Source organism: Melozone crissalis, unplaced genomic scaffold (genome assembly GCF_028551555.1).
Source record: "Melozone crissalis strain CALT ecotype California unplaced genomic scaffold, PUWL_Pcris_2 ptg000026l_1, whole genome shotgun sequence".
Taxonomy (NCBI): domain Eukaryota; kingdom Metazoa; phylum Chordata; class Aves; order Passeriformes; family Passerellidae; genus Melozone; species Melozone crissalis.
Genome location: NW_026535804.1, coordinates 9,128,229 through 9,155,109, shown reverse-complemented (window position 1 = coordinate 9,155,109; position 26,881 = coordinate 9,128,229). Strand labels below are relative to the sequence as shown.

The 26,881-nt window shown below is 38.1% G+C and overlaps 1 protein-coding gene across 1 annotated transcript in view; it reads right to left on the bottom strand.

The window, feature by feature from the left end:
- The window catches only part of ANKFN1 (ankyrin repeat and fibronectin type III domain containing 1), a 104,248-nt gene extending 78,561 nt beyond the window's left edge, over window positions 1–25,687 (bottom strand). The window contains exon 1 of the mRNA XM_054278836.1: window positions 25,592–25,687. The gene's annotated coding sequence lies outside the window, so the exon portion shown is untranslated. The remainder of the gene's footprint in view (window positions 1–25,591) is intronic.
- Window positions 25,688–26,881: the final 1,194 nt, after the last annotated feature.

Sequence of the window (26,881 nt, the reverse complement as noted above, 5' to 3'; positions counted from 1 at the left end):
AATAGGAATCTGCTTTTCCAAAAGCTGAATGAAGCAAAACTACATGGACTCCGTGTAACAATGAAAGCAACACTAATTTATTGTATCTTGAAAATATAAGCAAACAATCCAGGATCTCTGCTTGAGAATGGGTAAACATGTATTTATCTCAAGCTTTTTGTCTTTCTGGAAGGCCTCCACAATCTCAGTCATTTGATGAACTATTATATAGGGAAATACAGATTATACCAACTTATTGAAGACATGGATAAAGAGCTGTCCAGGAGACTTTAAGTAACAAAAAGGTATTTTATGATAAGAAATATGTGCAAGTGTTCAACTTGCAGTTTTCTGCTGCAACTCAGCAGCTGTTTATTACAGTTTGAAGATGCTTCAGTTATCACCTCTGTGCTGCCTGGTTACAAGGCCATTGAAGATTCTTTTAAAAAGTTGCATCAAATTTCCCAAGGAAAATATTTAGATACCTGTTAGATTGTGTCATTCTCTCAGAAAATCAGGATTGATTTTCTCCCTGCTTTGATGGTCACCTTGGTGACAATATTCCTGTGAAATACAGTCCTTCAGAGAGGGGTTGGGACAAACTGCTCTGGGAGCTCTTCCTTTTGTTAATGCTTTGTATTGAATGATCACAAGTGTGGTGCATTCACTCAGCAAGGGTTGTCAGTGCCTTCAACACGTGCAAGCTCCTGTTCAGCAGAGCTGGCTGCCACCCAGAAAGACACTGCACTGTCAATTTGCAAACAGGTTTAAGCAAAACAGTTTAGTGATAACTTATACCTAGAATTTATTGCAATGATCAAAATTGCTTTCTTGAATTTGGAATATAAAATAAAGCATTTTTTTTAAATTGTAGGGAAAAATTTAAAAGTCTTCTTTCACACTACCACTGACCATGAAGGTAGGAATTTGGGGGATTTGTGAAATAGTAGAATGATAGCTTGGATCAAGCTTCAAAGTGCTGGTTAGTATCTCATTAACTTTGCTACTGAAGGAATCAACCCTTTCTGATTGATGTCTTAATTATGTCCTAAACAAACCATGACACAGTAATTTCATAAGCACTGATACATTTCCCTTCCCTCACAGCAGCAAAGAAAAACTGTTTTCTTACATATATTCCTTACTCTGTAAATTAAAAGGGAAAAGACGTTTTCTTGATAAATGTGAGACACATTCATGATAAAATATATAAAATTATCAGCAGAAAGATGTCCCATATAAATGGTGTCCTCAAATAACCTTTGATGGAGCTTGAATAACTGTGTGACACACAACTGCTTCAAAAATGAGGCAATTGAATGTATTTTTGAGTCAATTTACATGAAACAGTTTTTAATGCAATTCCAAGCAAGTCTGCTAGATTATTAAACAGTAACTTTAATAGTTAACAGACACTCTAAGTTTCTAATGTAGCTGAAATAACTTCCATCCAAGGAAAAAACTTAATAGAATGAATCCTGCTTTAATCTACATTTTCAGGCTTTTATTGAAGTTGTGGTTTTAATATTTCTTTCAGCTGTCTTCAGCCTGCAACAGCAAAGAGACTTACAGGCCCAGTTCCACCAAATAGTGTGAGGCTTTGCACACACTGAGGCTCATGATTTCTAAATTATATTAAGGCACCTACACAGCCATTAAAGCTCACGTTCCTTCCCCAGAGCTGCTGCAGCAGTGACTGTAGGAAGAAACTGTTCTTTGATGACCTCCCTTGTGAATGAATAATTTTAGATTTTCCTTTATGATTACTCTTGTTTTGCCCACCCACTTACAACATCAGCTATAATGAGGCTATTTATGGTAACTGCTACAAGATAAATTAAACCCACATTTGTGATTCGCATACACAAACCCAGTGCTGCGCTTAACAGAGCACAAACCTTTGTGCCTCAGGAGGGCACTGACTGATGTGTGACTGAGAAGTGCAGTTCTGCCATTTTAACGTGTGCCTCTTCAACCTTTTTTTGTGATTTTTGAGGCACACAGCACGTGGCATTAAACAGCAGAAGCATCCACACAGCTGCTCTTTGGTATCAAGATCAATGAGCCTGTCAAAATAATCAAAGATGCCCCCTTGGTCATGGAAAAAATACTGAGATTTCCAAGCAGGGGTGTGACACCAGGAGTCACAGGGCTGTCCTGTACAACTCCAGCCACATTCATAGAAGCAGCTTTTCACTGCAGCTTTTCACTGAATTTCACACCAAAATACACCCCCATTTGTTCAGGACTCAAGAAGGCAGCCACTTCATTCAACACTGCTGGTGCTCCTGGATTTATAGGATGTGTTTGTAAAAATATTGGGAACAACCAGTTTGAGTTTACAGGTGGCACCTCAGTCCCTCCTCTCCACTCCAGTCTGCAGCCTGTGAGTTTCTAATTACTCCTTGATCTGCCTTTTTCAGAGAAGAAATGTAAGTATGGATTGGAAAATTACAAAAGCAATGCACAGTGGTCAAAGTTTCCAGTTCTCACATCCCTTAGTGAGAAATTCATCCCTAAGCCTAAGAAAATTACTCAAGTGTTGATATCATTGTGTTTTGATAAAAGCCTCAATTTTTATAAAGATCTTTCCGTGAAAACAGTACAGTGAGAATACATCATTAACTCCTACTTAGTGTGATGTGAATGCACCATAATGACCACCCTCTGTTTTGTGCATGAAACCAGCTGAAAGAAACTCCATATATGAAATACAGAAGCTTGGAACATTCTGCAGTGTGCTCAGTGGTTTGAAACAGGAAAAAAAACGCTGCTGAAGTCTTTACAGTATTAAGATATGAATAAGGAACATAAACATGTAGTACCTGGTGACTAATGAGCACAAAGCTTTCATCTTTCTTCGTGGGAAATCCTATGGAAGGCAAATAAACCCATAGAGACCATTGTGGAACCCATACCATACCATTTGAGAAAGCTTTCTTTTATCCCAATAGCTGGCAACAAAATATATGCATTTACAACAGATTTCTTTTTTTTTTTTTTCCTTTTAATCTGTAGCTAACTGCAGTTTTAAAGCCTCTCATTTGTTTAACTACCAGGCTGAACAAGCAAAGTTGGCATTTAGAAAAAGAAAATAAATCAAAATCCAGTTAAATTTGGCACCTTCCTTGTTCATTCTTCCCCAACAATCCTGACTTACAAGTGGTTATTCTCCTTTCTCTTCACATCCTTCTCTAAGCTCCCTCACCAGGATTTCAATGTTGGGTGATCAAATGTGCAAGAGAGGCACCTAATTTCTCACAGGCACTTCTGAAAGCTCCTGACTGGGTCTGCAGTGAACAATTTTCTTTCTCTTCCCCTGCCCCCACCTTTTTTTTTTTTTTTTTTTTTTCTCCCTGTCCTTTGATCTTTGGAAAGCACAAATGCCATTACAGTGAATAAAGTCATAGCCCACAGAGTCAATCCCCTACTATTTACCTCCCCCCCGAGCCAGCCCAGCCCAGGCAGGGCTCAGAGACAGCAGCAGGTATCATCACACTGTGACAAATGACAATGTGTGTCAGGGGAGGCTGTGCAAACAAACACTTGGATGCTTGGGGACACAGACACAAGAGCTAAGATCTAGCTTTCGTTGTTTTTTTTTTTTTCGCCCCCTCTCTTTTCTTTCTCCCTCCACCTTCCAAACAGAAGATTAAGTTTGCTGTGAACATGAGCTGATGAAAAGAATTCAAATAGTGCTTTGAATAGTGCCACTGGGAGTGTCACAGGAGAATTACAAATTGCTGCTGGAGACACCAGTCTCCCTTTACAGAAAGTTAACATAAAAGTACACATATCTTCTTTCTATAAGGTACTAACTTGTAAATTAACCTTTAATGGAGTATAAATGATGTCCTGAAAGAACTGCTTATGCAGCTATATTTATGATCTAGAAAATTGCAAATATTTACAAGATTATAGGTGTTAATGGTCTGTCAAAAATGTTTGTATATTGTACATACATTAAACCTCAGTTTAAGACCACCCTGCTATAAAGACCACCCCATTTCTTGTCCCATATAGAATTTCATTTGGTTCCATATATTCCATTCCTTATAACGAGGCCAGGCCCCAGCACACACCCAAACCACTCCAGACAGGGAACTGCTCCTCTGTGGGATCCACTGGGAAGGAGAATGTGTTTTAGCCTCTGTTCCCATTCCCTGTGCAGCTCCCACCAGGCAGGTTTACCTTTGTACCTTTGTCCCCACAGCAGGTGGACCCAATTGTAACTTCATTTTCTGCATTCAGGAATGTTATAAAACAAAAAAAAGTATTAAAAAAAAGTTTTTTTAATTCCTCCTTTAAATTAATATTAATACATTTTCTCTATACCCTTTTAAAATTTTAAACCTACTTTACCTTTCTCCTAATCCTATCTCACAACAAAAAATAAATACATTAATAATTAATCAACGCCAAAACCTATCACACTCTCTAATACATTAAACCAAAAAATCTTATAATTAAAAAAATCTTTAATAAACAAAACAAAACCACTGAAAGGTCTCACATCTGAGCTTCTTTTTTTTCTTTTTCTTTTTCTTTTTCTTTTTCTTTTTCTTTTTCTTTTTCTTTTTCTTTTTCTTTTTCTTTTTCTTTTTTTCTTTCTTTTTTTTCTTTTTCCTTTTTTTTTTCCCTCACTTCATTATTGAAGCTGTAATTTTCCTCAAAAGAATCTGCATTTGAGGCTTTCTATGAGTGCTACAAAAAGAAATCATCCCCTCATTGAGTTAATTCTGTATTTGTCACTGACTCAATTTTTGCTTTGTAAATAATTATTAATATATATTTTCTGGGCATAAGTTATGGCAACAATAATTTCAATACAAGCCAAAATGTATTTGCTACTCCAAGTGAGACAATAACTCATGCTCTGTTCTCTGCTCTATTACAGCTTCTTTTCTGGGCAATTGAGTAACTTTCTGTATTAGAAATTTGATCCCAACTTCTGAATTGAAATTTCTTTTTCTGAAAACATTGCAAAATAAAAACCAGTTGGACCTTGTTAGTTGTGATAGTGAAATTTCAGAAAGGTCAAAGTTTGAATTTTGAAAGAGGAGAAACTTTTTTTGGAAATGCGCATAACTCCAAATGTTACAATTTTCAATACTTGTTTTACAAACATCATTGAATTCACACATAAATACAGCTGGGGAAAAATAAATACTTTGGGAACAAATACTTGGGGCTCTGCCCAGGTTTTATTGCAACAGATTATTTTCTTTTGTAATTTATCATTTGCTGTGCATTATCTTGCTCAATGACTGGAAAAAAACAACGTTCTTCTTTAGGATAAAAAGTCAAAGGAAAACTTGAAAAGGCTCTCTCCTCCCTGACCTCACGCACATTTTTATTGATATCAAATTGCTCATATTTTTTTGCCTTGCCATTTTCATTTTTATACCTGCTGGATCAGATCTTCAAATGATGTAAACTGGCATTGGCCTAATGGTTTCCATGAAAGTATCAGAGCTGAGGATCTGGCATTAATTACTGGGGATTCTCTGTTATCCAGTGAGATAATGTAAAAGCCGAGCTTGAAAGGGAGTGATCTGTGAGTTAAACACAGAGATACGGCTTAAGTGAGGTGATTTCAGGGAAAATTAACTTCTGAGATTTTACACAGATCTTCAAATGATTATTATTTTATGTCATAATCTGCGCCAAGAGAATAACCAACGTGAAGCTTCTGCAAATTATGTGACGTTTGATTTTCTCAAAAATATAAAATTCATTTAGATAGCTCAATGAAAGGATGCCATCTGGAGTTTTGTTGTTTTACACAGAATGAACTGGCTTGCCTTGGTTTGGCTGCTAAAAGTGGTGGAGCAAAAACAAAAGATTAGATATAATTTTTGGTTTTCAAGCACTGACTTTTTTTTGGCAGACATAACCACACACGTTACAAGGTTCCCAAATATTCCTCTCATTTCGAGTGCTTAATTTTAGTGAGTCTTCTCTCCATTTTCTTATAAGATTATTCAATCAAAAGAGCTTTTTATACAAGTACCTAGAAAAACATCAGGATTTTATTTTCATGAGGATATCTCCTGGTGAGGGATATCCAGAGAGGACAGATCCAAAGACCAAGATTTCCCACAGGTAAATCAGAGATTTTGTTGCAGGCAAACACTGCACATGTCACATTTTCTGTGCTTCCAAAGGTTATTTCCCAGTAAACCAAAGCATTATAGACTATTTATTTATAACCCTGCTGCAGAACAAACAGAACCACCACACAACTATGTGTCTGGGTCAACAAACTTTAAGGCTCTACAATAAATTTTTGAGGATGAGCACAAGACCTGAGATGCCTCTTAATTTTCTTTGATCATCAGGGCACTGAACTATACATGTCCATGAATATAATTTGGTTTTTTGCTGCCAATACTCCCACTGGCAGAGTCTTTTTCACCAGAAGATGGTCACATCCTGATTTACCTTATGTAAACCTATGTATTTGGGGTTAGCATGCTGATTTTTTCCCAGTATATTTGTTTAGTCATGTATATCTAACTTAGGTGTCTTCACTCTTATTACTTATACAGAAAGTGACTGTGAGCTTTGAATCAATTAGTTGATTTTAGCAGCAGAGAAATGTCTTTATGCCATTCAAGTTTTTCCTCTGTAAAAGGAGGATAAAACATCCTTCCTTTCCTCTCCTCTCCATGTTCATTTTCAGACTGTAACTTCTTCTGAGCAAGAATTCTGCTGATCAATGCTGGTTTAGTGCCTACTACAGTGGGTATCTTCTCACAGTGGGGTACTACTATGCTACAAAAATAAAGTAAATATTACTGATGGTAAAAATACAGCTCATTGACCAAAGGTGCTGGAAAAGAATTTTGTCATGTAGGACATCAAAGTTCTTAAAAATTCATATGTCAAGTATTTCCATCTGAACCAAATTAGTTTTGTAGAACTAAGATTTCATGGCAAATAAAAATAGTATATCATCTTAATAAAAGCATCATGTGCAAAGGGAAAATAAAAGCAAGAAAGATATAATTTTATGGTACTTGCACAGTTCTTCTTACTCTGCACTGAAATTCAAAACTACCAAAGAAGCGGCCATCAACAGCCACATAATCAATCTCCTGCAAAGCTGGTGCTGGTCTCCAACTTATTTGATACAAAGGACAGTGGAAACAATAGGAAAGTTTGCAGGAGTGTAGTAAATAACTCCAATGCTTTGAATTGCAAAGGGTAAGCAGCCTACCAAAAGTATTTATCAAAGTCATATTGGGGGAAAGAAACATCACCAAGCAGAACAGTGCAAGCCAGATGCTTGGAGATTAAATGGGGTCAAAAATGCAACCCTAATTTTCATAACATCCTCATAAAAATTCACAGGAAACTGCTTTCTGAACCTGTTTTGGAAGAGATTTTTTTGAAAGTTAAAGGGGAGCTGCAGATTGAGATTCTACTGAATGAGGTCAGAATTACAGAGGAAGAGAAAAATAACCTGTTCATTAAATAAAAATAAGAACATAAAAATCAATACAGAGCAATGGCTAAAAGTAGTTGACAGTTATGTCTAGACTGGTGAGATCAGATTTACATCTTTCAATTTGCACCAGTGTTGAAGGTTCAGATCAGTCAGATCTTTAACCCTTTCAATGAGGGAACCAACCCACTTGGCTTTTGTGAACTCACCAGACTTACATGTAAATATAAATGCAAAGTTAAAAAAAATAGGCTTTACTAATATTTGCAGCTCCTTTCAACCCTAGTGTCTCTCCCTTTTACATACACACATTGTGCTTGTGCCTCATCCTTCAGTTCTTTAAACACAGGTGTAAAGAATAGGAGCAAGGCACACACTTTAAAACACTGCACTTTTTAAATTGATAAACCCAACTTAAAGGCCAGTGAATATAATGGAAGATGACCTAGACGGGCAGAAGACACAACATCATCTTCATGAAATAATTGAGATGGAATCTCTTCCACATGGAAAGACCAAGATACCAGAATTCTCAAAAAAAAAAAAAATTCAAATTATTCAATAGCTCTACAAATAATGAAGGATTTTTTAGAACTTAAAGGAAACAGATTTTTCAAGTTCTCATGATGCCCTTTTGCTGCCATTCAAAAAGCCATCTGACATTTTCTCTCATGGCTCACAGTTCCTGTGCCAGCAGCACTAGGACAATGCTCAGAGCAATGACAGGCATTTAATTTTCAGGCTTTGATGTTGCAAAACAATGCAGTAAAGAGAAATTAAAACTTAACAAATTGATTGACAATTTTCTTTTAGACTCTTCCCTTTCATTTCTACAATACCAATTTACCTCCTGCTGGCTTGCAAAAGAAACACAGGGTAATTAATTTGCCTTGGTGGACAGTGAAGGAATACAGAATGCAAATATGAGAGCCATAACCTTGGTGTATTTTGGCTGACACATAGGCTGTATTTATTATCTGACAACAATTTGCATGCAAGTGTAATTTCTAAAGCAAATCAATTTTCTTAAGAGCAGACAAAGAAGATGGTAAAAAGTAAAAACGAAGCACATCTGAACATAATGGCCACATTCTTTTAGTGAACAGAGAATTTAGTGAGGTTATGAGATGTTTATAGGACATGCAGTGTAAATAAACCATGCATAGCAGTGGCTACACAATGCAATTTATTTCCATCAGCAATTAAATCATCTACCATACTTAAAAAGGTCAACTTTCTTTTTCTATGGAGATTCAGGAAATAATTTTCTTCTGTATTTCAGAAGAAAAATAATCCTTAAATAATAGTGCAAGTGAAGCACAAGCTGCAGCTCACTCTGAGGTACTCAGAGTGTTTGCAGAGCAGGGCTGTGTGGTGTTCAGCCCGTCCATCCTGAGCACTGCCCTGTGCAAGCCTGAGCCTGGATTAATCTGAAACTGCCAATGGATGCAGCTGCTGGTGCTCCAGTTGGCCTCTCATTGTACCTGGATAAATGTTTGAATGTGTCAAAATATTGGAAGGCAAAAGTTTGAAGCGAGAGCTTTCAAAGTATTGGAGGCTTTTCACCTAGAAATGAAAATCTGGAGCTGTAGTATCCCATATTTCTTCACAGTAAATGCCAGCATGAAGAATTGTTTCCAAATAGAAATTCTTCCGTTACTGTAATGACGATAATATTAAAACATGTTGTGACCCAAGAGCTGAACTTTCCCATGCTGGAATTGTGAGCTGATGTCCATGTGTACAGCATGGACAATGTTTCTTGCAGCTGTGGGATAGTTCATTTCTCTCCCTGTATCCTTTGCTACTCTCACAGTGCAGCATAAAGGAAGAAATCTCACTGCTCCTCCTCTCACTACAGCTTGATGCAATATTGAATGTTTCAGAATTATAGAATTAACTTTCTTTTTTTTTTTCTGACAAAATAATTTACTGTAAGATTAAAAGGTTGTAGCAGGCAAAAGAGTCCACAGAGTTTATGACCTAAACTTAAAAGCTGGTACAAGTTAATTATTCATCTTGAAGCTAAAACAGCTTGAAAAAAGGTTTCCTTTGACAGTCATCCTTTTATCTAAACATTTGGCTGCAGAAACCTAAGAAATTTACAGTCCTTCCCACACACTACACTTTTGTCTGGAAGCAACCAGAAATGCAACTTTGTTCCTACCATGTGCACAGAGGAAATAAAGACATGATAAACTCACTATTTGTGCCAAATTCATTTTGCCTGATGTGCTATTTTGGTGTTAAAATACAATTGGAATGATGCTCTTTGCACACAAAATTAGAAACCTGATATTACACTTACTAACAAATATGGCAAACCTGCCCATTCAACTTACTGAAAATTTTGGTGGTGCTCCTTGTCACATGCAGGGTACAGGGGGTCCAATTTCAGTGGTTGAAGAAAGAAAGTGAGCAGAGAGGTGGAGCAGCAGTGTGGAATACTGGATAACACACTGGGCTTGGGAGCCAGGAGGCTCCATCTCTATTCCTGTTACATGACTGTGACCAAGTTGCTTCCTGTTTCTCTGACCCCTTCCACCCTCATCCATCATCTGCCTGCACAGCAAGCCTGCCTTCTTACAGGCAAAACCAAAGAGATCAGGTCTGTAGGTGATCCTGTTACACCAATAATATCTGTACAATGCTTCTTGTCTGTGTTTATTAATACATGTTGCCTCCATGATATTCCATGGTTGGTTCAAGAAATGGCAACACATTACTGTCAGACTCACAGAAAATATTACAATAATCCTAACTGCCAGTGGCGAAATAGTCTTACAAATACATGAGCCATTAATGATGCTAAAGACTTGTTGTTTCCTTTATAGTCTGTAAATCTCCCACATATCAGATACCAATCCATTTCTGAGCACCAATTAATGTATTTTATCTTATTGAAGTGTGTGAAAAAGTTGGTCTTTGGTTACTACCATAACTGCTTACTTTTGTTTACCCATATATTAAACCCACAATTTTATCTATTGTTCTTTTATTTCACATAGAGGTCGATTTTTATGGAAAAGGTCATCAGGAATTATTGGTACTTGATAGTTTCATTGTCTCAAACATTTCTAACTTTTATCAACAAAGCAAAGAGGGAACAGAAGTTATGTTCAAAACTAATAAAGACTGCTCCTAGAATTGTAACACAGCTTCCTATGAACGTGAAGAGTAAGAGAAATAGCAAAAGATAACTGGAGCTCTGTCACCCTTATCTGAAGACCAGAATGACAGTGTTTATTACACACATAGTCAGCTATCAGCTGCCACACAGTGTCTTGAGCCATGTGTCAGCTCTGATCAAAACTCCCTGGTTACAGTTCATGTCATCAGCAGAGTCAAATGCAATGTGCTAAACCCTAAAATGTGTTCAGCATTCTGGCCCTAACCCTGGAAACCATTAAGCACATGATTTTCTTTAACACCTCAGAAGTCTCAGTATTCCACTGAAAATGAGACCACTTAAATACTTGAAAATTAAGTGGAAGCTCAGGTAGGCTGCTGGATTGGGACCAACACTCTTGTAGATCCAACCACTAATTCACATCCTTGTTTTTGTTCCATTTCTATCACCAAGCCTTGTGCAGTGCTTGGGACAAGAACTTACAGGGAACTGTAGAACTGCAGAAGCAGTTTGTTATCTGATAATAGACATGGGAACAAAAGGGTACAAACCTAAACCTAAACTAATGAAAAATCTATTCTGAGTAACATGATGAGTAGTTTCTATACTTCAGGCACCCTAAAATACACAAAGGTACTGCAGTAAATAGTCATCAAACCTCTATCTTTAAGATGGAATACCTCTACCAAAATTACTGCTAAGCAACAGTGAAAGGAATTAGCTTTTTTAAACAGAAAGTATCTGTGCACTGCCATGTCAGGGACTAGGGGTCGTGGGCAGAGCTCTATGTGCAGATTTCACTCCAAGTTTCACATCCTCACAGCACCAAAATCACAGTGTGTGTGTGTGTGAGTCAATCTGTTCATGTGCAGCATCTTTAAAAGTTTTAAAAGTTCCAAAATCCTGAAAAAAATAGTTCAAACACTCTTTATTCTACTCCAATAGGTTTCCTAAAATAATCCAGACTCATTAAGTATGATTTGTCATAGTTTTGTGTGTTGCCCATAAGGTCTTATGGTTTTTGCTTGATAAATATATCCTAGCTCTCACTAATGTCATACCTGAAATTAAAAATAAAAATGACAAAATATAGTTTGCACTAAAATTTACCACTTATAACTCCATTCAAACAAATTTCATGACTGGAAAACTCAAAACAAATTCTCTTTTTAAAACATAGTCTCTTTAGAATGTAAGGCTATTTTACATGTTTGGATTTAAGAAGTAGAAAATAAAGCTCAGCAGAGCCATTTAATGGGAACAATCTTAAGGCTTGTCCACACAGGAAGTTAAGCTAAATTAGCTGAAAGGTGTGAATTTAAAGTGCATTAAGGTAAAGTGAACTACAGTCACTTTATTCTGAATGAGAACATTCACACCAAGCTTTAATGCACTTTAACTAATATACTTTAAAATCATATCTTTAGTTAATTTGTCTTAACTTCCTGTGCAAACAACTCTTCTCTAGCACTTACTGAGAGCCACAATATAGATTGATGTGGTTATATTTATAAATATGCCTATTAACCTTAAGGCTCTGAGTCAAAAAAAATTGGGATGTTAAATAAAAATAAGAAATATGTCCTTGCATGAACTTCCTAGTGCTTTGAGAGTGCAAACAGTCCTAATGTTCGTAGTGTAAACATGTCATTAATTTAGCCCTAATTTATATAAAAGTATATTAGCTATTCAGAGCCAGATTTAGAAAAAGCCACAAACACTTGCATATTGTGACTATAGTAGGAATTTATTTCTGAAACAAATGAAATGTAAATAAATAGAGAAAAAAGTTATGTTTCATTTAAATACAGCACGTGTATTGAGATTCGCCAAGACACGCTAAATATAAAGGACTTTTACCAGAATTAACTTGTAAAAAAGGCTCTGAAATGCTTTCTTTTCTGAGGGGTGTCTGAAAGTCTTCGCTATAAAGGATACCTCAAATTATCTAGAGAATGCAAACAAGATTTTGCCTCAGATAACCTGTGAAATCAGTACTGTGTTTTTCCTAGCAGTGCTCGAGTTCAAAGGACCTTTTCAGAAGCAGTTCTTGTAGAAAGAGAACAGGGATGTGCTGAGCACCCAACGTTGGCTTACAGGGTGACTCAGTGCTGTGACAGACCAGGGGACAATGGCCTGGCACTGCCACCACTGTGGGGATTGTTGGGCTCTACAGACCAGCGCACTGAGCTCAGCCACCGGGAGTAAAAACAGGGAAAAAACCATGCCCTTTGCCAGAGCAGGAAAAGAATCTGGTTTTACAACTGGTTTGGAAGGCTGCCATTGTGTCCCCCAGTACACAGCCAGCCCTGGGTGCAGCCCCACACAGCCTCAGGCTGGCACAGGGGGCTCTGATTTCCCCTGGATCAACTCCAAATTCTTCCTCTCTGAAAGCTGGTGAAGAGCACAGTTCAAAAATAAAACACAATAGTGAAATAGTGAAGAGACCTTTCTTTTTTTTTTTTTTTTTTTTTTTTTTAAATTATGACAGAGAGAATGGGATAGTGGGCCATGAAAAATGGAAAACATCCTCTTTTAAAAAAAGACTGCTAAAATAACAGAACCAGGGGGTTTTAAAGCATAAACTTTTTATGAAAGAAATCTGCTGCTCAGCATACAGCACCCTTTCTAGTTTATCAATTCACAACTTCTACATGATTCAAGCAGATGTTCTGACTGACAAGGCTACAACACAATAGGGATGATAATAATATATCCATCAGGTGATAAATAAATATTTCCATCAGCCTTCATAAATATTTTGAGGTGTTCTGTATTCACAGAAAAGTTCTTTTAGTTAATAGAATCCATCAGTTAAAAGCTTCCTTAACTGCAGTGATAATTTTCTCGGACAATTTTGCACAGTAACACAAACTCAGGGCACTGCATCAGCACAGGTGGCAAAGGTGCAGCCACCCACAGCTCAACATGAAGGAAGGGACAGTCCTTGCTCAGGTGTCCTGGTACTCTGAACATTTGACAGCTTTTTCAGAGCGCAGACTGTTGCTTTGGCAGCACGTGGCCTTGAATCTCAGCTGGAGTCACAAACCCCTTTTAGCCCCTCATGTTTTCTGATTTCCCCTCCTGGGCAGCCCATGGCCTATTTCTGAGCACTCAGGCTAATGCAGCCTTTGGGCAGGCTTCCCATAGCTCAATATTCTGTGTTTTGTGTTGCCATAGCTTTTTAAATCACGCTTCATTTTTGCGATGAAAGCCAGCCACAAACCTAAACTCCCCTGTATAAACTAGAAAGGCTCACCATTAGGTTAAGAGTCCCAGGCAGAGGCAAAAAGCATGTGTGTGGCAAAACTGAGCTGCTTGTTCCATAGAGCCTGTTTGTGCAGTATCTTACTCCTGTCACACCTCACTTGGTACTTTCCCTTCACTGCCAACAGGTTCTCTTTGGAGCCCTTAATTCTGGTATATGTCATGGAATAAATCAATAAATCCAGGAGAAGCAGCGGTTGCTGTGTTTGCCAGCACTACAGCAAATGCAGGATTCCTTCAGGATCCTCCTGGTGTTTTCCCTGAGCAGTGGCACCCACAAGCTAAGCAAACCACAGAGCTCAAGGCTGTCAAGGGAAAACGTTTGGTTGTTTTCTGTTCATGCAGAAACATTAAGAGTCCTAAACTTTTGGGGTCCCATGTTCTTTCTTCTAAGTTCCGCCTAATTAAACTATTAATATGGGGACATACCTTAATCTGTAAAAAGATGTGCATCAATCTTCATAATCCCAGTTATCACATCAGAAAAATACAAAAAAAACCCTATTCAAACAGCAAAAACACTAAGAGCAAATGCACCTGAGACAGGCAGATGTGTCTAATTTGCACCATCAAGCACTTTACAAGCTAAAACTTTAACTTCAGTGATTATGCCTGAGGCATTTAAATGGTTCTAAATTATAAGTCTAGCAGAAGTATTTTTCTAATAATAAGCCATTAATTCTGGCAGTTTCAGACTGTCTGAATCTAGGTGTATAAACTGTAGCTGCATCAATCAGTGCTGTGTGTCTGGCTATTTCAGGCATTCCTTGTTAGTATGAAGAAAGAACAGTTTGTCCCCTAAGCACAACATCAGCTGAGATTCCTGTTGATTGATACCTAAATGTGCCGTAGTGAAAATATATTCGCATAGAGCCGGAGAGGGAGGCACAGCAAAGACGTAATGGGGGCGGAGGAAGGAGGGATGAAATTGGCCACAACAGGAAATTCCTGCTCATGAGTCTTCCAACTAGCTGACAAGATGGATTTCATTCCTGCAGGTAACAGTGCCTTTATATTTAATCTTCTACAACATCTGTAACCATGCAAATTCCTCACTGCTCTGTGCGCAGGCTCAATTACTGAAAAGATGTTCTTGCTGTCCAGGACATTTCTCCGCTGTACATTCATCTGGTTTCATATACAGAATCCACTGATGTCAACAAAATTGGTGTGTAGAGAAAGCCTAAATATAAAGGGAATTTACTCTGCCAGTTGAAGAAATCTTTGCTGGGAAGATGGTAATTTCTGAAAACCTAAAGTGGTTTATTTAGAAACTTGTATTGCTTATTTCCAGAGACCCAATGATTTTGCAACTGAAAACTGGAAGAAGTTCACAGAAGTCACCATAATTAAGTTGAAGAACCTTACTTTAAAATCTTTACAATTCTAAACAGGAAAGGAGTATTTTCTGCTATAGGTGTCAGTCTCAGTGTTCTATACTGTGACAAGTGAACCTCAACCCATTTTCCAGTTTGTTGAAAATTTCAAGGTTTGGGTTCTCAGTTAGTTTTTGGCTTTTTAGTTTTTAGTTTCTCTCTGATCTTTGACAGCCTGAAAACAACTTAGAAGTTTCAGAGCAACAGATTTCTACCATTTGCAAACTGTGAAAATCTACGCTTTAAAACATTGACAAAATTTGGCTCAGATCCTGATTCCATGGAACAAGCATCACTAGAGCAGTCAGTAAGACAAGACTGGAATCTCCAATTGCATTAGTCTCTTTTCTAGCATGCTTTCAATCAGTATGGGAAAATATTTTTTCTCCCAAGCAGTAAAATACTAAATTATGCACTTATGTAAAAATAGATGCAGTCTTGTTAATGACATAAAAGTTAAAAGTGCAATAAATACTTACCTGAGAGGCAGAAAAATCCTGTAATCAAAATGCTGATGTAATCAATCCTGTAATCAAAATGCTGATGACAGCTCTGTTGGGAGATGTAATGAGGAAGGGACAGTGAGCCCACCTGTGAACAGTTTCCCTCCTCCAGTTAAAGTCATGTCCCTATGGAATTCCTTTGGAAAACAGTTTAGGAGAAGATCACACTGCAGCAGTTAAAATGAAGACATGCTCAGGTGCCTGGCTTATGTGAGCCATTTCTAATCTTTTTGAACCAAGGCAGAAATGATGGTTCTACTCCTACACCAACAGCAGTTTGTGAGGCTGCAGTTCACTAAAACAGAATTACATGCAAAAAATTCCCACCTATCTCATAAAAGGGGCTGCATTTCATTTTCATAGTTAGCAAATAATTTATTTTTGCTGCTTTTTCCTAACATGTCTGACCAAGTATAAGCCCTCCCCACAAACCATCCACTATGAGAAACAAGGCAAAAATCATATTTCACTTCTGAACCTCCTGTGCAGATAAGTCAGAAGCAAAGAGGGGAGGTCTGTCTGCCACCAGTGATTGTCTTACAGAACATGAAAACAAATCCACAAAGTTGCTGACAGGCTATTTTTACATTTCTACCCATACAAGTTTGGTCATGGTCTCTCTAAGGATGCACAGCTGTCCTCATTTGAACTTGTAGGAGATCTCAATATCCACTTTTATGGACTGTGTTCCCTTTCTGTTCAGCCAGATGGAAACTGGGGGGGGTTTTTTGCAGCTTTGCAGTCTGGATTGCAAGCTGAGGTTTGCTTGGCTTTTGTCTTTTCCTTTATTTTCCTTTCATTTTCTGTTGCATTTGTCTATCCAGGAAATCACTACAAATTACTCTGGGACACAAATTTACAACACACCAATTCCTTAGCAGAAATTCACTGTGTTATCCTGCTCACCATGTCCCAAAGCTTTAGGAAGTGGAATAAACTTCCTGGTACTTACTGAGTGTTCCAAGTGACCACACAGAGTTGTTGCATTCTCTAGCACACAGACTGACACTTCAGCTTCCTTTGCAGAATTTTTCTACTAGCTATTAGCCATTATCTACCTTAGGTGACATTTCAAAAATATCTTCAGACAGGTATAATATGTGTCTGCTGGTGCCTGGTTTTGGATGTTAATAATCCAGTTCTTCCTGTACAAATCTCTGAGTCTAACCTTTAAATCAAGAAATGAAGGGACTCCCAAGAAAAACAGATTTCTAAAAGCCACTGTTTTAAAATACGCCTCGTACAGAAGAACAAGCTCCTATTTTATGAGATGCTGACTGATCTCTCAACACTCAGATCTGTCTCACACACAGGGAACGTTGCCCCACGTTTGGGGGAAGCCATTATCAGTGGCCATAGTAAGAACGGTGAGTGAGAACTTTTGGAAGCTCTCCATTCCTGTTTAAGATTTAACCAAAGAACAGGAAAGCATTAATGGTGGATTTCACCTGTAGAATCCTGTACAAACTATTCATGTTTCATTAGGAGAAGGCAATAATTGATCTGATTTACTCTGAGTTGATTTTTTTTTTTTTTAATTTGTCTACAAGAATTTCCCTGATCTTGCCAGAGAGACAAAGACAGCAGGAGACTCCAGTAAATCTTTGGACAAAACCAAGATGTGTCTCTCTTCAATTTCTCACACTTACCAAACATGATGCACATTCTGTGTTGTAGCATTGAACTATTGAAAATTGGCAACACAAATTCATTAAAACTTCTAGGATCATAGGCTTGGGTTTGAAGGGACCTTAAAGCTCCTCTCATTCCATCCCCCTGCCATGGGTAGGAATACCTTTTTCTAGACCAGTTTGCTCAGACCTCCTTCCAAACTGGAACTTTATAAATGACAAACTGTTACTAATTTTATTTTTTTCTCAACTCTACAAACCAGAGAACTATGGACAGAAACCAATAGTTCTAGAAAGGAGAAAAGTTCTGGATTTGAACAAAACTACTCTTATGCTTGCAATACAGAAATCCGAAAGCAATGATAAAAACTGTGTTGAATGCAAAGACTGAATTAAAGTCTGTGGAGATCCCTAACATAATAGATTTTGGATGGGGGAAGGAATATATACTAGAGAGTAGTTTGTTTTTTTTTTTTAATAAAACAATTTATTAATACATGGACACACGGCTTGCATTTTTGTTCTGTTTGTTACTATACTGGTGTTGCATTTCAGTTTGGGGAAAATAAAGGTAACTCCAGTTGAAAAGACTATTGTTGGCAAGCTCAAGGACACAAACCAGTTATTCTGTCCTTAGTACAGCAGCCAGCATGGCACATTTCTACTGCAATCGGAAGTTGGTCAGCTCTAAAGCATCTAATTAAAGCAATTATTCTAGGCTTTAATGGTTTCTTTTTATTGCTACAGTATCAAGAGACCCTGCTGAAACTGGGTCTATCCCCTCTACAAACAGCTAGCAAGAGAGAATACTTTGCCTTTCAAGCATTCAGTATAAATAAGGCACAGAGGAATCAGCCAGGGGAAGAGATGAGTTATCTGTGGGTTTGGTTATCTGTGCTGGAGACATGATTACCAGCTGATCCTGCTTAGTTCCATTCCCTTGTCTCACCACTTGGGTGTCTTGGGTTTTACATGTAATTTTGATCTTTAAGAACAACAACAACAACAAATGTAAAATGAATATGAGCTACTAATTAATCTCCGTTACTGGGCACCAAAAATTTCAGGATTCTGATCCTAAAGACCATGGAGTTTTTAGCATGACAGAAAAAATTATTATCAGTTTCATAAATGTGGTATGCAATTAAGTGCACTAATTCTCTAAAACATCCCTTGAAAGTTCAACTCAAAGCTCATTGAAATCAGCTAAAAACTTCCATAAAGTTCAGAGGCTTTTGCATTATGTTCCCTTTCTGTCCTAACAAAACCCCTTTATAAAATTAACTTGAAACTCCAAGATAAATCTGAATACCCTCTTTAAGAAATGTAGGGGTTTAGCTAACTTGCAATAAACAATCCAGCCACTTTTAGGGAAGTCTGTCAGTGTTGAAACCTGGGCCTGTGTTGAAACCTTGTGAGCAGGATAAAAGTGCCAATAAAGCTGGTTGGGCACTTTGAAAGAACGCTGGTACATTGCATATTTTATTGCTCACATGCACAAACCCATCAGTGTCCTGAAGGCAGTCGTCTTTCTAGCTCATTGATTTAAGGCAAGAAAGCAAATCAACACACTTATATATATAAAGAGCTGAATTTGGTGAGGTAAGACCCATGAGAAGGTGTTTGCAAGAGTAAGGTCTGAGACATACGGTTTACAGAGAGTTTGTTCAGTTTAGCTTACAAAAAAACACACTTTATGTCAACAGCTGAAATATGAAGTCTAAAGCATCACCTTTTTCAATATCAATATTAAGCTCAGCAAAATTTTCAAAGGAACAAAAGTCCCCTGCAACAATGGCCACAGTTATTCTCAATGTGCAGTTTGTCTAGCACTAAAGCTGAGCATGACTATCACCTTTCTGCTCCCTACATATTCCTGCAGGGCAGTTAGTTTTAAAATAATTTAAAAATTCGCTATTAATCAACCTAATGAAAAACATGTCAGACACCGAACAGAGGTTCATAACAACACAGCAAAAACAGAGAACTAGTTAATATCTGTAAATAACGTTCAGCTGCAAGTTATGAAGTTTGTACAAAATCACATACATTTATCTTAGTTGGCCACCTCGCCTGGAAAATCACCCTGTACACTGACTGGACAGCCAGGGAGGCTGGGGGTAGCAGGCTAAAATATTTTACTTTTCCCATTACCATCCTCCTATAGCATCTCTCCCGTCTCTACCCCAATGCTTTCTTTGTCTCTTGAATGATGAATCTAAACCTGATCCTAACTGGCACTGTAATCAGGCTGTGAGGACTGACCATGCCCAGTGTAAATAACACCACTTTCACAGCTTAAATGTGGCATCCTGGGGGTTTAAAGAAAGAGCCCTATGAACACGACAGCAAATATCAAGTGAGGAAAGCTTTTACCATTCTGTTCCATTCCCTTAAATAGAAAATAGCAAGGAGTTAGTGTTGTTTGATAGGGACAATAATGAGATGGGATGGGAGCTGTCCAGAGCAATAGTTCTCCCTAAACTGCAGAAAAGCAGTGACAAAATAAAAGAAATTTCTTTCAACTCCTCGCACCGTTCTTTCCTTTTATCCTGTTTTTCACTTCCATTGCTCAGAATCTGGTATGCTGTCTGAAACTTCACCTTCCCCTCAACTTATGGAATTTAAAAATGCCTGTAGCATGTCATGATGTAAAACAACATGCCTCGCTGCAAGACATCAAGTCTTGCAATTCTCAGCTTCTTATCATGTGAATGAAATCGAGTTATTTTTCATGTACTGCTGCAAGAAACCATTCTTTGGCTAATATGACCTGTAGTAGTTCAATTAAATTTGGGAGTGCTGAAACTTGTTATAGCTGAGGCTCAATCCTTACCCCTGCGAGCACTCAGACAGCCACTTGCTGTCCTAAATGCTCAAAATAGATACAGATAATCGCACAAAGTGTAATTTATATAAGAACATACCATTATTATGGCATTCACTTCCAATCCCAAATTGGCCACCATGGTCAAGTTTAGGCAGCATCCGTCTAAGCCAATACAAATTTATGCCAGAAAACTGAAGAACATTTTAAATAAACTACACTGAGACATTCAACTGCCCAGTGATGCCACAGGGTTTCTTTATACACAGTACAGCAGTGAAAAGCAATCAGGAGGCATTAGACAATGGAGGCCACTTCTAAAATTATCAACATTAACTAGCTAGATGTGGCATATTTCATACCATGTCGGTTCATTCAGTTTCCAAAAGCCCCTAAAAATCATCATCTGCTTGAAATTCCAACTCAAAGTAAAGTGCTATGTTGATTATTTTTACATAGTAACTTTCTGGCTATGTATGAAATAAAAATTGAATGATTATTTTCACTTTTGAGCCAAAAAGTATTGTCAATTGTCACACTGGACAGAATCCAATAAACATGGCCAGTTCTTTTCCATATTCTTTTGCAATTATCATAGATCAAATTTTCCATATACAAAATGCCTAGTGAGATATATATATATATATATATATATATATATATATGTATGTATAAAAGAGGTACAAATGGCTAAATGTGAATTCTAACTCAACATTGACTTCTGAACCAATTTGATGAACCTCAAAATAACAATTTTTGAAATATGGTCATAATTTTAAATATTCTTACATAAACTTCCCCAACCACTCTAATCATGCATTCAGTGAAATATTTCAAAATTCTCCTTCAGTTTTTAAATGTGTGCTGGTTGCATATTTCAGCTTCCACAACATGTTACTTTAGTCATTAAAATGTTAGACCTTAAATTTCTATCTGTTTCAAGTGACAATCTGACTGATCTAAAACTTAGTTTAGCTACAAAAAACATTGTGTTTCAGTCTGAGTATCTACTCTGCTTTTCTAAAAGAATTTGTTCCTCCCCTGGTGATGCATGATGGCTGTTGTATAATCTTGTACTGCCCAAAAGAGAGGCTATAGAATCCAGCCTATACAAGCAGAGATTTATGAAGTGGCAAATATTTGCTTGAGACAATTGCTGACCTCAAAGGAACATCTTCAGGAGCCCAGGCCTGCTGAGCGTTGCCATATGAGTCACACAAAGATTAGCTTGCAACAAAAGCTGCTGCAACTTTGCATTTAGAAGAAACTTGGAGTCAGGTACATCTTCTCAGCTTGGCTCCATGTGAAATTTAAATCCGTAAATCATTAATTTCAATATTGTCGGGATACAAAAGGAAAAGGAGACATTAGCCTTAAAAGACTTAGAAAGGAGTGCTTTAGGATCCCTCTGCAGATTTCCACCTTCCCTAGCTCAGCCTCTGCTGTAAGGCAGGACACAAACACTGACCTTGGAGCTGTTCTGTGTGCACTCTTGACATGCTTCTGGAAAAAGCAAGTTTAGACAACAGCTTCAAGCTCATCTTGAACTCTTCTAAAATGCACTCCAAACTCTCAAGGTTTATTAGCACAGAACAAACCCAATCTGAATCACACATGAGATGATCCTTAACACAGTCTTGAATTTGACACAAGAGGAGGCTACAAAATCAGTGATGGGCTTTCGTCTGGTAAAATAAAAACAAACAAAAAACCAAAAAAACAAAAAGGGAAAACTGACATGACATAGGAAGAGAAGAAAACAGCTCCTCAAATCCCATGGCTAAAGAATGAAATGAAACAGGACATAAGGTTCTCCAAAGAGCTGTCCATTAAAACTCTCTTGATAACATTCAAGAGGAGATATCAAACATTAATCTAAATCTTCTCATTTGCATAATGTTTATGAATCTGAAAAGACTTTCAGATGAGTTTTGTTTATCCAAACTCCTTGCTTGAACACTTTCAGATGTCCCACCTACTCTTGCACTTTAGAAAATGTATGTGTGCTACTCATTGGCATTATATTTTCAGCACATCACATTGTTAGCTTTACATCTTAATTGCTGGGGAATATGTATGTTTCAGTGAAATAAACCTTTGGGCTCTGAAATTTTCTGCTTGTTTATTCAGTGCAGTTTATACAATGTCCAATAAGCCTATATATCAATTTAACATAATGGGATTATAGCAAATTTTGTCATTAATGAGTTAACAATGGCAACACTAGGAATGAAGATGTGAAAACACTGGATTTATTACACCTTAGAAACCAGAGTGTTCTCATGGGTCTTTGAAGAGTTTGCCCTCTCATCAGCCTGGAACAAGCTAAGCTCATTGCTGCAGTGTTTTTCCAGCTGCTGTTACCTCTGTCAGTAAGAGCACACTGCTCTTACCTAATGCTACAGCAAGAACTGTGCATGGCTCAGCAATACAACATTACTAAACGGGGATGGGGAAAGGGGCAGTGAAAGATTTGGGGTGACTTGTCCTTTTTGAAACCTTCCATCTGTTTAGGCAAGCAGCTGGGCCATTAGTCCCATGGACTAACTGGCATTTGATCCACATGCATCTTTCTAGCCACAATACAAAGTCTGCAAATTGGACAATAACCAGAGTCAGGACTTACATGACCCAAGTGTTCAGAGTGTAGCTACAGCCACAGACTGTACATGGTCACTGGTCCTGGCTTCTGAAATCCTTTAAGGCTCTCTGAGAAAGCCAGATCAGTTCCAGGATTGGAAACACCTGCATAGGAACCATTCACAACTCCTAGGTTTTCTGGCTCTTCCCACAAAAGATACTGAAAAGCTTTTACAGAAGAGGACGCCCCCTGCCCACCTTGATGCAGTAGTGATGTATTTTAGTGAAGGATCAGACAAGTGATAACAGGTTGCAATGGGCAGCACCACCCCAGACCACCACACCAGTCCTTTTTCCAGGACTACAACATAAAAAGCCATAAACCATACACAACCTAATATATTATCTGCTTTGTATCCAGAGGTATCTTGGAGGAGTTAACCTGCTGATCTTTTAATGAACAAATCAGATTGAACAAAGAATTATGCTATAAACCTTGGCTTTCACTTGGTGTTGAAAAATCATATAGTATATAAAAATGGTGAGATCCTGATATTTGATCTGTGTGAGATTATTCCTCTAGGTAAAACCATGAAACTTTGCCAACTCCTTGGCTGCCAGCCACATAAATCAGTTTCTCATACCTCTTCCTATAGGTCACTCACCACACACGTCTTTAAGACTAACATCCACTTTTTCTCCTGTTTCAGCTTAGTCCTATATGTAAAGCATCAGCTGAAATAGGTGTTGTTATCAATCTGTTCTGCTTTATCTTTGCTTCATTTTCTAAGACATATAGCACTTCTGTAGATCATTAGAATTCTTATTATTTACTTAGTTTCTGGATAAAGTGATCCCTTGGTGTTACTTCCTTGTCTTCAGATTTCTGGGTAGGCTTCATTTATCCAGTGCACTTCAAATGCTGGGATAAAAGCCACAGTATAACAATTGCTAATAACAGGGCAAACTTAGTAAATGTAAAGTTACTAAAAGTGCTCTCAGTGGCTGATTCGTACAAAATCTCTAACCAAGGCCTGGCAAAAGGACTGATGTTTTTGTTTATCTGAATGAAAATTGAAAATAAATTCTGAATGAAAATTGAGAATAAATTCTAAATGAAAACACTGAACAAGGAAAACCTGCAGAACTAGAAATCAAATGGGGATGGGGAAAGTAATTAAGAAGATCAATATGCAATGACTTAAAATTTTTGCTGAAAAGACCCCCACACCCTAAACACAGGATTTTCTTCACATATTGCAAAACATACAAGGCAAATTGTTATTAGAAACTCAAACACTTCACACTAAACATGCAGTATTTTAATCCTGTACAATAGCTGGTATCACTGATTCAAGCAGTAATACTGTTTGAAGTAGGGTATAACAGGATAGAAATATAACCCTAGACAGAAAAAGGAAACAATTAATTTCAGTGACTCATTATTGCCTTCCTCTTTATTCAGACACATAGCCTAATATTATTCATAAAGGTGCAAACATGGCAATTTTTCTTCATTTAAATTGGAGCTGAGAGACAAGTCATCAGTTCCCAGGCACAGGGGAGTGTTGTGCCTGTTGTCACCTGTGGTCCCCAGGCAGAGCTCAGAGGTCCTGCCTGCTGTACCAGCACAGAGCAGGGCATCAGTGGGTTTGTGCTGGGCAAGGAATAGGGAGAGCAACGACAGCTCCTTGCTGACAGGACTGTGGGGAGCTGGTGCGTGACACTTCTGCAGCTGCTCTGCGCATACAGGGACAGCCGCTGCTTCTGCCTGCAGTAATCAAACCCCATCTGAAACACAAGAACTAAGTTGCTGTAGTGGGAACGCGTTCACTGCGACACTGAGACTCTGTGAGGGTGGAATCAAAGGGAGCCTGCATCCAGACGATCAGCGTGCTGCACAATTTGTCGAAATATGAACTTGGATGCTTGAATTTTCATTCAAATGTGATGAAAAATTGTGACCGGAGGAACTTTCTACATCCAATTAGGAAAAATAGGGACAAATTCATCCCTTATGCAAGTCCCCCACAAAATAAACTGGTTTAACGTTGGAATAATTCAGATGTCTCTTTTTAGGTAAAATGAGTACAAACTTAGGGAGTTTATGCATTAGGCTTTTCCAACTGAGATTGGCTAGAGCGCTGGTAATGCATAACACTTTAGGGACAGCAGTTAACTTTAATACATACAAAGCTTAAATTTCATTATTTTATAATATGCTGGATTTCACTGAATCATAGCTACTACCTTATCCATGCTGTAGCTATTTTGAAGGAAATAAACATCTCTATTTCAGTTACTTATAAACCAGCATACACAAATTCTTTTACCAGGCACATATATGTAAAAGCACTACATGCACACATCTCTTCTTCTGTACCGGGAAGAAAAGCAACTAGATCTATCTACAGGAAAGTTAATTCAGCTAAATTCACAATAAAAGATCAGTAATTTATCTCACGTTCTGCACACCTTATCATCAACTTCAAAATCAAATGCAATTTTGACAAGCAATATAATCCAGTACTTTACACTCCTTTTGAGATCCTCATGGCATATAATCTATTTTAATGCAGGAGGAAGGAAAACCGAGAGGTGAGATGAGATGTTCAGGACTGTAAAGGAAGTCAGTAGCATGCTAAGGATAGAGCCCAGTTGTACTAATGTTTCCAACCCCTGAAATGTTAAATGCAGACATGCAACCCCACCAGAAAAACAGGCATCACACGAGTGCCCCTGCTTCAAGCATACATGCCTACTGGGAAGTGCTGGACACTTCTGGTTGCCAGCCAGTAAACTTTCCCCCTCCTCAGCGTGAACTCTGATTGTCTGCCAGTTCGCTTACCCATGATTATCATTTTTTCTGTCTGATGAGTGTGGAACAATCGCCCCTCGAGCACGGGTTAGCCGGAGCCGGAAGAGCTGCTTGCCTCCAGCCCAGCTGTCGGAGTCTCCATGCAAGATGCTGTGCAAAATGTTGAGTTAAAAGAAAACACGAGTAGGGGGAAAAGAGAGCTCTCTGAGAACCTCCACATGGTTCCTGTTGCTAAGGGAACCACTCCCTTTGTCTGCATAGGTTAGGAATGGCTGCTTCATTTGGAGTCTGTCTCTTAAGTACTGAAAACAGCACAACAATTTCAGGGAGAAAATAAAAAGTCCGGAATGTCTTGCAACCTGAGAAATGGAACCACCTAGGAATTCTAACATTAAAAGCATTTATTAATAGTTGATCGGGGTGACTCCAAGGAGACTGTAGAACTCCTCTGTGCCATCTGATGGGACAATACACTGCTGCACACAGTTTGATTTAGTTATTGTAATCAACTTTTGTGGATGAGGATAGCTGATTACAGAGAGATTGATAAAGAAATCAGGTCCAGTTTACTACAACAAATGGAGAGAGATCAGCAGTAATAAATATAAGCATTTAACAGGTATTCATGATGGGCCATAGAAGAGAGGTGCCTTTACTTACATGGGCTCCAAATCCTTAACTCTGATTTCTGTAGCTGCTCTGCCCTGCTGCCTCTCTGTCCCCAGACCCAGCACTGGCCGTATTTCCGAACCCCCAAATATCTGAGAATCAGCCTTCTATACAGTCCCATTGGGCTCAGTCCAGTTTAGTACATGGAGTTAGGAATCCTTGCTTCTTATCTTACCCTCTGTGCTATTAAGGCATACAGTAGGATGTGTACTTTGGTACAAACGTGATTTCACTGTGAGTCTGAGGCCCTAAAACATGAAGAGCTGACAGAAATAGTCAGGAAGGTTGGTACATGGGAACAGAAATCCCCTGAGTGTAAACATTTTGTTTGCAAAATGTCAGCCTCTTTCTGACAATGTACAGCACAAAATGCATTGCACAGCACACTCATATCCTGCTTTCTCTCAGCTGATGCCAAAGCCAGCACCCCAAAGTACTGTCAGTGCAATTTTTTTTCTGTGAATTTACCTGTTTTAATACTGTAGTATTATGGCATAGTAATGGTCAAAGACTTAGATCCCGATACAAATTTTCAAGCACAGACTTCTTTAAGGTTCTTAACATATCCAGAGAACAGTCAGAGAAATGAGTTACAAAATCTTAGTCCAAAATCTTAGATGATGGGCTTCTGTATGGAAAGCAGAATTTTCT